This window comes from Sebastes umbrosus, chromosome 2, assembly GCF_015220745.1.
Source record: "Sebastes umbrosus isolate fSebUmb1 chromosome 2, fSebUmb1.pri, whole genome shotgun sequence".
Classification (NCBI taxonomy): Eukaryota; Metazoa; Chordata; class Actinopteri; order Perciformes; family Sebastidae; genus Sebastes; species Sebastes umbrosus.
In genome coordinates this window covers 15,867,707-15,881,808 of record NC_051270.1, presented here as the reverse complement: position 1 = coordinate 15,881,808, position 14,102 = coordinate 15,867,707, and the positions used below count along the sequence as shown (strand labels likewise).

At 42.7% G+C, this 14,102-nt stretch overlaps 1 protein-coding gene across 1 annotated transcript in view; it reads left to right on the top strand.

The window, feature by feature from the left end:
- The window catches only part of spata17 (spermatogenesis associated 17), a 41,045-nt gene extending 30,513 nt beyond the window's left edge, over positions 1–10,532 (top strand). Inside the window, exon 10 of the mRNA XM_037789637.1 lies at positions 10,385–10,532. The gene's annotated coding sequence lies outside the window, so the exon portion shown is untranslated. The remainder of the gene's footprint in view (positions 1–10,384) is intronic.
- Positions 10,533–14,102: the final 3,570 nt, after the last annotated feature.

Genomic DNA, 14,102 nt, shown 5'->3' with positions numbered 1-14,102 from the left:
CCTTTAAAAAGTCTGGCATTTTTATTTCAAGTAATTGTCTAGTAATATTTTAGTGTTCACTCTAATTGGCATTATGTTGTTGTTAATGTTAATAGAATACACCTAAGTGGTAGTGCTAGTCAAGTAAAATCTCTTTCGTTGAGAGAAATACAATCCTTAAATCATAGAATGAGATTAGTGAGACTCAATAACCACAGTTCAGCAGAAAATGAGGTTTAGATGTACCATAATTAAGGATGAGAGAAATAGAACACGACAATTATTGTGATATCCATCTTTACAAAAAGTATATATTTGTTGCACTGTAGTTGCTGTACACCACCAGCAAGACAACACAACCACTAGCAGAGTCAAATGCATAACCATGTTGCATTAAAACATAGAAAGATAGAACTTTAGTAGTGATGCATTTCATTTGCAATGAACTGGTGTTCCAACATATTAATTGTATAGTTAGCATATATGGTCATTCGAGAAAATTAATTATTTTGGTAAACACAACAATACACCCAATTTAAATTAGATCAATATTCTGTATTTGATTAATACTCACTCGAATAAGAAAAAAAAAGATACCTGCTGTATAAAATGCATTGTCATCATGGTTATTCTGAGGCGAAGTCGAGATGGGAGATTGCTTTCAGGTTTATTTAGATAGTTTCCTCTCCATGTATACATGGATGTAAGAGAAAGCAGGCAGACAAGCAGGATAAGGATGTCTGTGCTTTTAATGGAGCGCCTGTCCCTGTGCAGATATGCTCCACTGAACCATGCTGTATGTAGTGTGGTATAATCACTGCCTTCCTCTATCTCTATCTCCTGCCATCACTCTTTCTTTCCCTCGCTGTCTTGTTTATTTTCACACTTGTTCTCTTTTTCTCTGTCCTCTTCATCTACAGTACCTAGCTGCAACTTTTTTTCTGCCCCCCCTCCCCACACACACACACACACACACACACACACACACACACACACACACACACACATACCACCCTTTGCCTCACAAACTATGTGTTGTGGGTGTGTGTGCTATCAAATAGCTGAGTGCACAATACAGACACACACACAGGCATACTTGAGGAACATGACAGCCCTCTCATACAGCAGTGTGTTGGTGATAGAAGTCAACCCTGGCTGTGAAATGCAAATGGATTGGAATGAAGCTATGGTGTAGACGGACACAGAGGATACAGCAGACAGGATACATAGACTTACATGTGTGTTTTGCATTCAAAAAAGCGAAAGAATACATTTTCTAATAGCAGGTAGAAGATGTGTTTTGACGCCTGTTTCCTTTTAACTTTTACGCATTCTGTTTCTCCTGAGGAATCTTAGTCCATTGCTGTACGCTAAACTCCTATCATAATTATTGATAATAAGATTATCTCTCATTATTTTATATGTCGTACAGGCAAAAGTAGTATTTTTTTGGCGATAAGGTGTGTATATATGAAAGTATGCCACTGTGTGTGAAAATATGGTGTTTTTTGTCTTGTTTGTGTTTGTATATTTTGTTTTGTACACTAGGCCTGATGTTCATGTGAAAGCCATGCCTATTCTATTAGATGGTTGATATATGTGCATGCCTGTGTGTGTCTTATTGCAGGCTCATATGCTCACTAGCCAGAAAAGGGAGCATGTGTGGGGGGCTGGGGTGGCGTTGGGATCTGGAAAGGGAAGCAATCACAAACACTTAAACCTGCAAATGGCCTTGATGTCCTGTGCTAAGCAGTCTGTGTTGACTGATGAGCCTGTTAACCCTGGCTGAAACAACTCCAGCACAGGGGATTAGACAGCAACGCTGGTCCCGGCTGTTCCTGGCCCATTTTGCATGGGAATTGTGCATATTTAATCTAAGGTGTGCCGAGGTGCAAAGACAAGCCCCCCTCTTCTCCGTTTCTCATTATAGATGTGTAATAGCGCCCTGAGGCTTGGGGCCTTAATTCACCAGCCCCAGCCCGGTCTTAATCTTACCCTCAGCCGCAGCCCCCACCTTCCCCCATGGCCCAAATCAGTCCTAGTCCCAGCTCTCTTCCCAAGATTTGTCTCTCCTAGTCCTATCCTATCCATCGTGTGTTAGCCTAAAGGCCCTGACGCACCAAGCTGACGGTCGGCCGTCGGCCAATTTCGGGCTGTCCGTGAGCGTCTGTCATCAGTCAGTCCTCGGTCTTCCGGTTCCCCTTTTCGAACGACGAATACAGACTACCGCTACCTGCTGGTAGGGAGAGTTAATTCATCTCACGCAGAATGTACGTAGTAATTGGCCTTTGGCTGTAGAATTTGTGGTGTTTTTGAGTGCAACTTTTTGGCCAAGACACAGGCGACGTGAGGCGGCGCAACTGTAAACCTTTTTTGCTACTAGTTCATTGATGTCGGTTTGGTGTGTCTGGGTCGGTTTGGCAAGTCCTGGGCCAAAACTTGTTCACCCTTCTTAGCGGACGGTCAGGGAGAAAGCCACCCAGTGTTAAAATAACACAAGGGGCTGCGCTGGTGGGGGAGCAGTATCGGTAAGACAATGAAATATGATCCAAATATGATTCTGCATTGTATCGAAGCAAAAGTTCTTTATGCTCAACCTTCTTCAGCCCAGACCTCTTGCTAAACTATCTTCATGAGTTCAAGGTACTTTACCACGACTCTCTAGTGGGTAAAGCAGAACATCAACATTCATGGCTTAGTAGTAGTACTGTATGCACAAAAACTCATAAGAAAAAGACCCAATGAATATGAAATTAAACATGATATTCAAGCTGAAGTTATGGAAATGGATTGACCAATGATTGTGTTTAGATTGGTTCCCTAAGCCTCACTTTCACCATGCAAGTTCGGGAAAATAAAGGCTCTATTTATGGCACAAAGGAAGTGCTTCAACCATTGTGCAATTAAAACAGGAAGAGGATAGCGTTTTTGTTTCCCCCAGTGGATCGTTAGCTATCGGTAGCTATCCACAGTTACCAAAGAGTATCAATGTAAGTTCTTTGCAGTTACTATCCCCAGTAGCAAAAATGGCGGACGGTGGAACAACCAAAGTAACTGTGGAAAACAAAATGCAGTGTCTCGTGGGTTGAGCTGCCAACTCTTTTCCAATGAAAGTAGCTAGCACTAGCTCCAAAAGTTGCTAAAGGTCGCCAGATGACGCCATACAGTAATTTACATATTGGCGATGTCATCACGATTCATTTTCACAAAGCTTAGTGATTGTTTTGGTTGCAGCGAGGAGGAGACTGCCTGTGCACGGGGCAAGATGAGAGGGAGTGACCCCATGCTGTTGGCAGAAGAGACGTGGACTGCGACTGCGAGGAAAACGGAAAGCAATCCGATTGTCTTTGCGACAGCGGTGCCAACAATAATACCACTTGGAAACGCTAGAGGGGAAGTTGAAAAGTTGTCTATTGCCACTTTAAATAGTTTCTTTGTTTCTTCACATTGCATTAGTTAGGAATTCTGCATCCGTTCCCTGATTAATGCGATTCAGCGTCAGTGACAAGAGCTCTCTGAAGCATCTATCCATCTAATTCCATCTATCACTCCATCTCTCTCTCTCTGTCCTCTCATCCCCCTCTAATCCAGCCAACACTTCTCTGCAGGACAGCACAATTAATGTTTCTTCTCATTTACTCATTCTTCTTACCCTTATCTTTTTTTCCCCTCTTCCATTTCTTCATATTCCTCTTTTTTGCATGCATCTCTCATGCATCATATTACTACCTTATGAGAGAAAAGTAAGTGTAGAGTGAGTGTGTGTGTGTGTGCATGTACATAGTTTCAAGATGGACCCCCTACTGTGTGTGTAATTTCTTGTTTGTACATGTTCCCAAACATCTTTGACCACTGCAGAGCAGGGGAGAGATATTTAGAGAGACCGAGAGGTTGAACAAGACAAAAAAAAAAGATTGAGAGAAAAGGAAAGAGAGGGGGGAGAGGGGAAAAAAACAGGATGATAACAAAAGCAGCTCGGATTTCACAGACGCATATTTCATCAATCATGTGAATAAGTCGTGGTGATTATGCATGGCGGTGGCAGGCCGAGGGGGGGCTGATTACCATACACCATAAAGGCTGCTTTCTTATCTCACACACACTGATTAGTTTCTGTCTGCAGATAGCCTCTCACTCTTCGCTCTTTTTCACACACACACATACACCTTCACACACACACACACACACACACACACACACACACACTCTGGGGCGCGTCTATCTCTGGCATACACATGCATGCGTGTGTGCACATGCAAACACACATTCTCACACACACACACACACATACTCACACACACACACAATGATGCTAAAATTCCAGGTAAATGGAATTTACCTGGTGACAGTAGGCCATCCCCAAGAGCCAGATGAGAAAGGTTCTTGGAGCTTCTTATTGCTAACTGGTTTTTACTTAATCAGAAGTCAGACAAGAGAACTGTGGTAAAACCACAGGGAAATGCACTGAACATTGTACGTCAGAGGTGGATTTGGGTTCTGGCACAAATTAAACTAGGTGTGTTTTTAGTTAGACAGGTTTCAAGGCTCTTTCTACAAGTTGAATCAATGTCTGATGTGCCATCATACTGTTGTAAAAAATTTCCCCAAGTAAGATTTTGAAATAGCCACCTTTAATTTTTTTAACCTTTTGCAATTACATGAGACCCACATTCTAGCTTTACATCCCCCGGTCGGCTCAGAAGTCCATACTGGTCGCTCCAATTTCAAATCGCAAATATTAAACATGTTCAATATTGCGATCGGATATCCTGTTGTGTGTGGGGAACACCAAGGACAGCCGATGATACAGTCACGTGGGAAAGAACGATAGCCAATTGAAAACCAAGCTGACCGAAGAAGGAAAGACAAATACAAACACAAACGCGAAGCATAAAGTAGTAGTAAGATGGTCCTCAGAAGTGGAGGACCAACTTTTTGATGTGTGGCAACAACAAGTGTTTATTTAACGTGTCTCCATGACTTCATCCATCTTTTTTCTTTGTGAATTTTAATTTTTTAACATTGCTAATTCTTCCTGCCCGTCGTCCGCCAGGTTTGTTTACACTAAAGTCACTTTTGATCGTGAGAGATTTTGTGAGATATCCGGTTTTAAGAGTCGGGACTCTTGTTCATAAATGGAATCTGTTAGTGTTAGTGTCATGTGCTGTTTTGGCCAAATCGTTGCTCACCCCACACTATAGGAACAAAACTGTTAAATTTAACATAACATGTTGTTATGTGTGGGGTCTCTGTACCTCTGGTATTTGTTAAATCTGCAGTGGGTAGAAATGGAGCAAATCTGATTGAAAAAAGTTATTTTTATAAAACAGTCACTATATCCTGACAGTGGTGTCAAATATGAATCAATATTCTGTTACTGTAATGCCTATTTCTCGCCTCAAATGTTTTCAGAAACATCTTGTAGTGTACTGTTTAGCTGTAAAATGAGAAAGTTTGTGACCTGGCAGCCATGTTGAGATCAGTTGAGGAAATACCAACCGGAGCACAGCCAATAGGAACGCTCAATAGGAACGCTCTCTCTCTGAAATTACCTGTGATTGGCCAAAGTCTCCCGTCACGGGCTACATTTTTTAAAGCCTGAAAACAGAGCCATGAGGAGGTGCAGAAGTCTAGTCATCTCTCAGAACACTTGAATTAAAATATTCTGAAAGGTTATTATGGAATTTTAGCCCAATGATGCCACAAACTTTCTGCCTACTGACGCTTTAAGATTTAGAAAATCTTTTAGTGTGGGCCAGCCTCAAGGTTGGTTTTAAAAAGGAGAATCATAGTTTTTACAATAGGCTTTTTCACCTTTGCAGCTGAAATTTATACCAACATTTATGTTGTCTACTTACTCACTCTTGCCACACTACTTGCTTGGCTTTACCTTTTTTTGGTGGACTGAGTGGTTGCTAGGAATTTGAAACCAAAGTGTCTTACTATCTTATTGTCAGGCTGATATGTTGCGGCCCTGTTTTGGCAGTGTAGGTCATTTTCCTGGAACTGAGGCCTTTACATGATGCAGAACGAGAAAGAGAGAGAGAGAAAGCAAGGCGGGAGGAGGATGAGGAGGTGAGGCTGGGGCAAAATTAGCTACGTATGAAAGGCCTCGCTTTGTGTCTCAACCAGGGAATTAGAAATTACTCCTTTCTCTTGCGCTCCCCTCTCTCTCTCTTTCTCTCTCTCTGTCTGTCTCTCTCTCTCTCACTCTGATATATAATGTAAACTCATTTGGTAACCAGGCCCGAGCTGCGTTGCGCTGTCTGAGTGTCTGCATGTGAGAAGTGCGCCTGGGACGCATTAGGGCCTCCTGACAGGGGCCTGGGTGAAATAAGTGAAATTAATGGAGCTCCTTTCATGTCGGACAAGGCCGCGGCACCCCTTTCACGCCGCGTACAGTCACAGAAAAGTCAATACTTTTTTATTACTCCTCGCTTGCCCTACATTCCCCGCTACAAGTGCTCTGCTCGCTAATTGGTTTCAGTTTGCAGAGAAAGAGAGCGAGAGAAACGGGAGAGAAAGAGAGGGAGAGGACTCCATCCCAAAGAACACTGAAGCAAATAAATCAATCTCATATTTTTTTCTCCCCGCTGTCTTTTTTCATTGAGTAACATCATGGCAGAGAGAGGGAGAAATGAGAGGGAGAAATAAAGGAGAGAGCGAAAGGGTAAATGGTTGGTTAGAGCACGCCTGGTCCCCAGGGAGCATAATGATATCTGGGAGCCTGTTAATGGAGACGAGTGGTTAAAGTGGTCTGGGGCCCGGGCCAGGTCACCCCTGGGGGCTTCTAACCAGCAACCTCACCTCAGTTGGCTGCCTGCGCTCTGGGCTCAGAGGCACAATGGAGCATCCCACTGAAATATCATTTTAGGCAAACGCTTTGATGGATTTGCAGAATATGACAGCTCAACTATGTGTGTGTGCAGATGTTGGAATCAGTCTTTAAAAGCATCAAGGCCCGTTTAGCAATTGTTTGCATGCTGTTGTGTTTCTCAATCCTTGCTGCACTCACTCTCTGTCATCCTGTCATCCCGTATGTAAAATCAGCAGAAATATTGTCAGTATGTGTTGTTATCTTGTATGATGGCGTGTGGCGCTGAATGAACTCATCTTTTTCTACTGAACTAAGAATGTTATGCAGTAGAAATTCAAAATGACAAAGGTACACGTGCACCTTGTGAAGGATTTGGAGTTTGACTACTGTAGAAACTTTATAACTGTGTGTGCCTGCATTTCTGCAAGTGTACTTTGCATGTGTGTGTGTGTGTGTGTGAGAGAGTGTATTGTATGTATGTGTCCTGTCTGCCAGTATGCTGTTCACTGTTGTGCTAAGCTTAAGTGGCAGTGGGGTTAGCCTCTTTCAGAAACAGCACAGCCACAAATTGATGTGACACTTTGAACCCCCTCCCTCCCTCACTGCCTCCCCGCCAGCCCACCACCTCCCACACACACACAAACACACACACACACACACACACACACACACACACACACACACCAATCAGCCTCCAGTTAAAAGGAGGTTCCACCAGTCTCGTTTTCTTTCTGCGTCCCAGCTTTCACAGCTCTAGAGTGTGGGCTAGGGTAGGTTTGGGGGGTTTTCGGCGTGTGTGTGTGTATATGTGTGTGCGTGAGAGCGTGTGCGTATGTGTGTGAAGGAGCTGTCACACAGGGCTGGCATCACCATCCAGTTTGCCATCTCTTCCTCAGCGTGACAAGTCCCTGCTCTCTACCCCATGGCTAACACACACACACACACACGCACACACACACAGTCTCTCTCTCACACACACATATGATACTGTTTATGAACACATTGATCACAAATTCACATGCACTGTATGAATGCATACAATAAATACATTTATAAGCACACACACACACACACATATCCAGAAAACACACAAAACAAGCACACAAACACATGCAGCATGCTCTGGACACGTGACAGTAACACATCACATCACATCATTGTTACTGAAAAATGGAGCTGAATTTAGACTAGAATTTGCTTCAACTTTTGCGTGCAAGAGTTTCTATTTATGTGGCATCACCGTGTGCTGGTCGTTGTGTGTGTGTGAGTGTGTGTGTGTGTGAGATCTTCTCCGTAGTTGTTGGCGTCAGATCGCGGAGGGGTTCTGTTTGTTACAAGGACAGGCTTGTCCCCGCCCCCAGGCGTCGGCATTACGATGATTGTCATGGCGATGGAGTGTGAGTGACAGGCGGGATCACATGTGGTAGCCGGGGAGCAGGAAGCCCGAACCGCCCCAGTCCCTGACATTAGTTTGTCCTTCATCAAAACTTTACACTCGTTTAGAACTACTCACTCCCTCTGTTGCAAAACCTCTCATTTACTTCGTTTTTTTTTCACCATCTGTCTCTCTCATGTACTGATCTCTCTTTTTCTCTTTTATTTCTATTACTCCGGCTCTTTCTCTCTCATTTACATTTCATTTAATACTCTCATATCTCCACTTCTCTTTCTGTCCTCGTCTCTCTCTTTCTCTCATTTACTTCTCAGTTTTTCTCTCGCTGTCTTATTCCAGTGCCGAGCTTAAGGTATGTTTTGGGCTCTTTTGTAAGTGAAACACCTACGGAACAGCAAAGCGTGTTTGTATGTGTGTATGTGCAAGCATTTTCATCCATGAGCATTTGCCTCGGCAGTTTTTATATGTCTAGATGTATGTGTTGATGCAAAGGTATGCCTGTTTGTGTGTACACAAATGCATGTGTATGTGTGTGTTTTGGTGAGAGAGCTAGAGCCTTTTGTGCATCGCAGCAGAAAAGGAGGTCAGGGTTTGCACGGAGACTCGGGCATTCATCATTAGCCTGCTGCCGCTGCCGGTAATGTTGCCCGTTACAACCGTGATTAAGAGCCCCGCTTAGTTCCAGCAGCCGGTGCAGACGCACAAACACACACACAAACACACACTCACGTGTGGTACCAGCTACGTCTCAGGGCTCTGTAGTTTTACAGGGAACTCTGTCTTTTACACCATCACCCAGTTCAGCATGCGTTCATGCGAGTGTGTGTGTGTTTGTTGTTTGGGGGCTGTGCTGTACATGGTCTCTAACTGCGAGGAGGCTTCAGGGCCTGATGAGAAACCTGTCACAGTCACTCATGAAAAGAGCAATTCACCGCTCCACACACACACACACAGAGACACACACACACACACACAGCAGGAAGTTGCACATGGTCTTGATGAGTGTACTTGTGAATCATAATGGATGGATGTACACCTCCCCATTTATGAAAGCCAGAAAACTGTCATGGCAGGATTAAGGCCTTTGCATACCAAGTCTGTATTTTCTGTATAGGTTTTTTAATCGGTCATCCGATAAAAATTGTTACGCACCGAAACCTTGCACACTGAGCCCGATGCGTTTTATTATTCTATTCGCCTCAAAAATTTGAAATACGAGACAAAACCGAATTAATATCGTGGGTGCAATGGATAGCGCTAGTCTCAAACGGGACTAATGAATGAATGGCATTAGCAAGAAGCTATCGTTTAGCTGCATAGAGCTGCAATTCTGCAATTACCTGCCACAGTCCATCAGCATCTCTGTATTCTTTTATTTCTTTATCGTTAAATTGCTTTGTGCCGGGAGACGAAGTGAATGTTTATCAGATGCCATTTTGGATGATGACGTTTGAACGGACGGTGGCTCTGAGTAGTCAAACAACCCTCTCATGGCTTATGACGGATGCCAAAAAACGCAGAAAATAGAATCTGTGCCGAAAACTTTATTGACGGATGAAAGTTTCAGAGTCGGTATTAAACGTGCGACAATTTTTGACAAAAAAAACAGACTTGGTGTAAAATGGGCCTTTAGTGTCCTTCAGACATCTTTATTGGATAATGTTATTTTTGAAGAAACAAATCACCGGCACTCACAGATAAAGAGTCTTTTTTAGTTTATTCTGGGCAAACAAACAAACGCGTTTCAGCATTAAGCCGTCATCGGCGTGAATAATGTTATTTTTGCTCAGAAGTATATGAAGAAAGTCCACTTCAAAACAATTTTGCCTTGCTGCTCCTAATCAAATGCCATATATCTATATGTAATATCACACATTCATTGACTTGTCAGATTGCAGGAATTATTCAGTACGTATCCAGATACAAATCCAACAGATGCAGAGCCACTGAATGAAGATAAATAAAAGACACAGTGTGCTTCTCTTGTTGCACAGGTCATCCCCTATTTGTTTTAGGCCCGTGACTGGTGTTTTGTTTAACCATCTATTTGCCTCATGTTTTAACTCTGGTATTTTAAATGAATCAAGGTAAAACAGATTTAATGTCCCTCCTTTTCTCTATTTTTCCCATTTTTTAAATTTTCTCTCCACCCCTCCTCCTGGTGTCCTCTCTGCCTTGCCTCTCCTCCTCTCCAGCCGGTCAAGACAGTGTTCGCCACCTACATCGTCTTTGATAAGTGTGCTCCTCTGTACTCCAAGGCAGTGTGTGACACACACACCTTCTGGTATGAGAACATTAAGAGAAGTACAAATAAAGACCGCTTATTGTATTTACTGTATTGTATTTATTTCAGTGCCTGATGTGTTCATGTGAACATTTTCTTCCTTTGAGTCTTAACATTCAGTGTTGTCAGCCAAGTTAGGGTTCACCTCATGTTGCCTTTTTCTCAAAGACACACTTCACCGTATGCTGCTGCCTATTATGTCAGTTGTTTTGTTCAGAATGTGTGTGAATTAGAGTAAATGAATGGGAATGTGCACCACGAGCAGGTCTAATCTGGTGACTCATTCTGACAGCATGTGTGCCCGTAGGCAGTGATAGTGCCAGCAGTGGATAAGATACAAAACAGTTCTCCCATGCTGTTCACCGACAGCTCTGCCCTGTTAAAGGGGCCACTGCATACTCTATATTAACATAAACATTGTGTCTTAGGTCTGTTGTAACTACGTGTTGATTCTGTATCGCAAATTAGATGTGTCAGCAGAGAAAAACCCATATCACGTATAATTTTATATAGCAAAAGTCTATCCTTTGCAACAATAAAAGGCCCAAAACGTTTTTTTTTCAATTTTTATTTCATTTTTATGCCTTCGCGTAAAATACGTCTGTCAGTAAAATACGTCTGTCCGTACATCCATCCAGTCAGTTCTCGTGAACCTGATGAACTGACTAGATTTTGGTGGTCAAAGGTCAAGGTCACTGTGACCGCACGTCCGTCCTACTGATTAATCTACCAATTATTTCATGATTGGTCTGGTCTATAAAATGTCTAACCTGACCCGCCAGATAGTTTGTTACACAGAACCATCTGAGAAGCCGTCATTGGAAACTGTTTGAAAAAGGGCAGACACTTTCAAAAAATACTCGGCAGGTGATTGGATGAACCATCTGTCAATCAAACTCTTGCTGAAGCCATTCGGGAGAAGAGCAAAAACATCTTTTCTATCGAGAAAAGCCTTCAGTGCCGATCTTTGCTCTTCATTCAATTAAGAAATACTCTCCAGTTCTGATATAACTGATGCTATTGCAGCATCAGCTTTATCCTCTTCAGGAGCCGCCATTGTTGTTTAGAACGAACTTTCGCTGTGTGTTGTTGCCTCACAAACACACCTAAGCCACGCCCGTAGCTACCAGTAGCTCCTCACAGGATGCTGAGTGGCCCGTGGTCTGGCTTGCCGGACACAAACGCATTACTTGAAGCCTGACAAGATGGATTTTCATGTGAGATGTGATACCGCGATTCTTGTGTGCTCTCGTGACATCACAAGAATCTAGCTGCCGTGCAAATAGTGAAAATTACCCATCACAAATTCTCAGACTCCATGGTGACATCTTCACATTTCGTGTTTTGTCTGACCAACTATCCAAATCCCAAATCACAGAAGACTCAAACAAACACAAAAAATACAAACCTTAATCAACTAATCGTTTCAGCTCCAAGAAATACTTTAACAATATCCTTCATAGATGTATCATCTTCCTTCATTCTGAAACCTTTTGAAAGACTTAATTTAAAATGAAAGTCTAAATTATTTAGACCCGTGCTGAACTTTGTCTGGAAGTGAAGACTTCACGTGACACTTCCTCTTGCTAGGCCCTGAGGCAGGACTTCGTCACATAGTTAACTGTTTTGATGATGAACTATAAAGTGAGTTCAGAGTCTCTATACTCTCCATCACTTTCTGTCTCTGGCACAGTCACGAGACATGAAAGTTTGATCATTAAATCTACTTGTTAATTCTCTAACACAAACTCCCCCCGTCCTCATTCTTTCCTTCACCTATTTATTTTCCTTTCTTTTCTTTCCGTCTGTCTGTTCACTCTTCTTCTCTCCCTCTCCTCCGTGTTGCTGGCATTCCCCCGGGCCTGTGCTATAAGGCGTGGAAGAGGAGCAGAGACAGAGCATTTAGTAATGGCTTCTTAATGGGCTTGTCGACAGCCACATTAGAGCGCACAGGCAGCGGGCGAGGCCGGGCAACGATATGCCAAGCCAGATGCCATGCCAGCTGTGGCACTCGGCTCTCTCACTCACACTCTCATTTGTAATCACATTTCTCATACGGATGGACGCCATGTGCGTAAAGGAGAGAAAGCAGACAGACAGGCATGTCCCCTCCCAATTCCTGTCAGTATATTCCTCTCGTCTGCTCTGTTCTCTGTTCTGTTTGGTTCTATCTGGTTCTGCTGCACTCCGTTCTTATTTTAATTTGTCGTCTTGGGCAGCAACAGAACTGTTTTTAATGTTTTTTACAGGGGTGTAGTGGTATGAAAAGGCATAAATAAACTGTGATTGGAAGGCTGTGAATGCAACTTAAAGGGAAATTGGGGATCATCCCAACCCAGTAATAACTTTGCACTCACTCCTTTTTTTGTTGGGATCTAAAAAATGTCAATAACACTAAAAAGTAGTACGACGGAGCAAGAAACACAGGCAGGCCGAGGATCATACAGGTTTTAAACACACCCACAGGCAAATGAAGCCTCGCGGTATTGAATGTTTCATACACCCTCCAATCATGTCACAATAGGTGGTCCATATAAACATTTATCGCTCATCCAGTCAGCATATACACAACGCTGAGCTCTACATCCTCGCCTCGCTGCTACACCCTCGCCTCGCTGCTACACCGCTGCCTGCTTTCAGAAATGTAACTCCCTCCACCTCCTCAGCCTCCCTCTGTGTGAGCATTTAGTTGTATGTGAATATTGAATGTTTTGAACATGTGTTAATTTAATGTTGTGTATTACAGGCTCTGCCAGTGCTTTGCTCAAGCATGCTCAGATTTGTTCCAGAGCAGACTGCCAAACTAAAATGCCTATTGATGCAATAAATGGTTAAAGGGGACCTATTATGCGCTTTTTCAGGTTCATACTTACATACTACTATTTTGAGTTTATAATAGAACATGTTAACATGCTTTAGTGTTCAAAAAACACATAGTTTTTCTAATATTGTCTGTCTGAATATACCTGTATTCACCCTCTGTCGTTTCGTTTTACGCTTCGTTTTACACTTCGTTTTAGCGTCAGTCTCTTTAAGCCCCCTCCCGAAAAAGCCCAGTCTGCTCTGATTGGCTGGAAAATTAGGTGCACCTTTGCAAAGGTAGTTCTCAATCTGTGGGCGGTATATTCTAATGAGCCTGCATGTGACATAAAAAGTGGAGCCAAATCTGAATGACTTGTTAAATCATATTTTTTCTAATCTAGCCAGATCACAAAAAACTGACTGCCTTACAGATCAACTTCCTGGTTCAACTTTGACCTACCATACTTGCTAATATAGTCCAATGGATTTTTTATTTTAGAGGCCAATATGATATCAGTATTCGATAGTTCAAGTTTTTCTTTTTACACAAACACATAGCATGAACAAACATTTTTTATGAGAATTTAAAGAATTAAAACTAAATGAATAAGAGAAGACTGCAGGAAGGAAAGAAGGAAGAGTTTGTTAAAGTGAGGGGAGAAGGATCTCAGAGAGAGGGAGGAGTGGTTAAATGAATAGATAGATGATTGAATCAATTAATAAATGTTAATGTGCTACAGTCTAACCAGGGACTAGAATGTCTTTGCCAAAGGTCTTACAGGTCTCCAGTAGGGGGAGCCATGTGTCAGTGACTCCAGTCTGTGTCA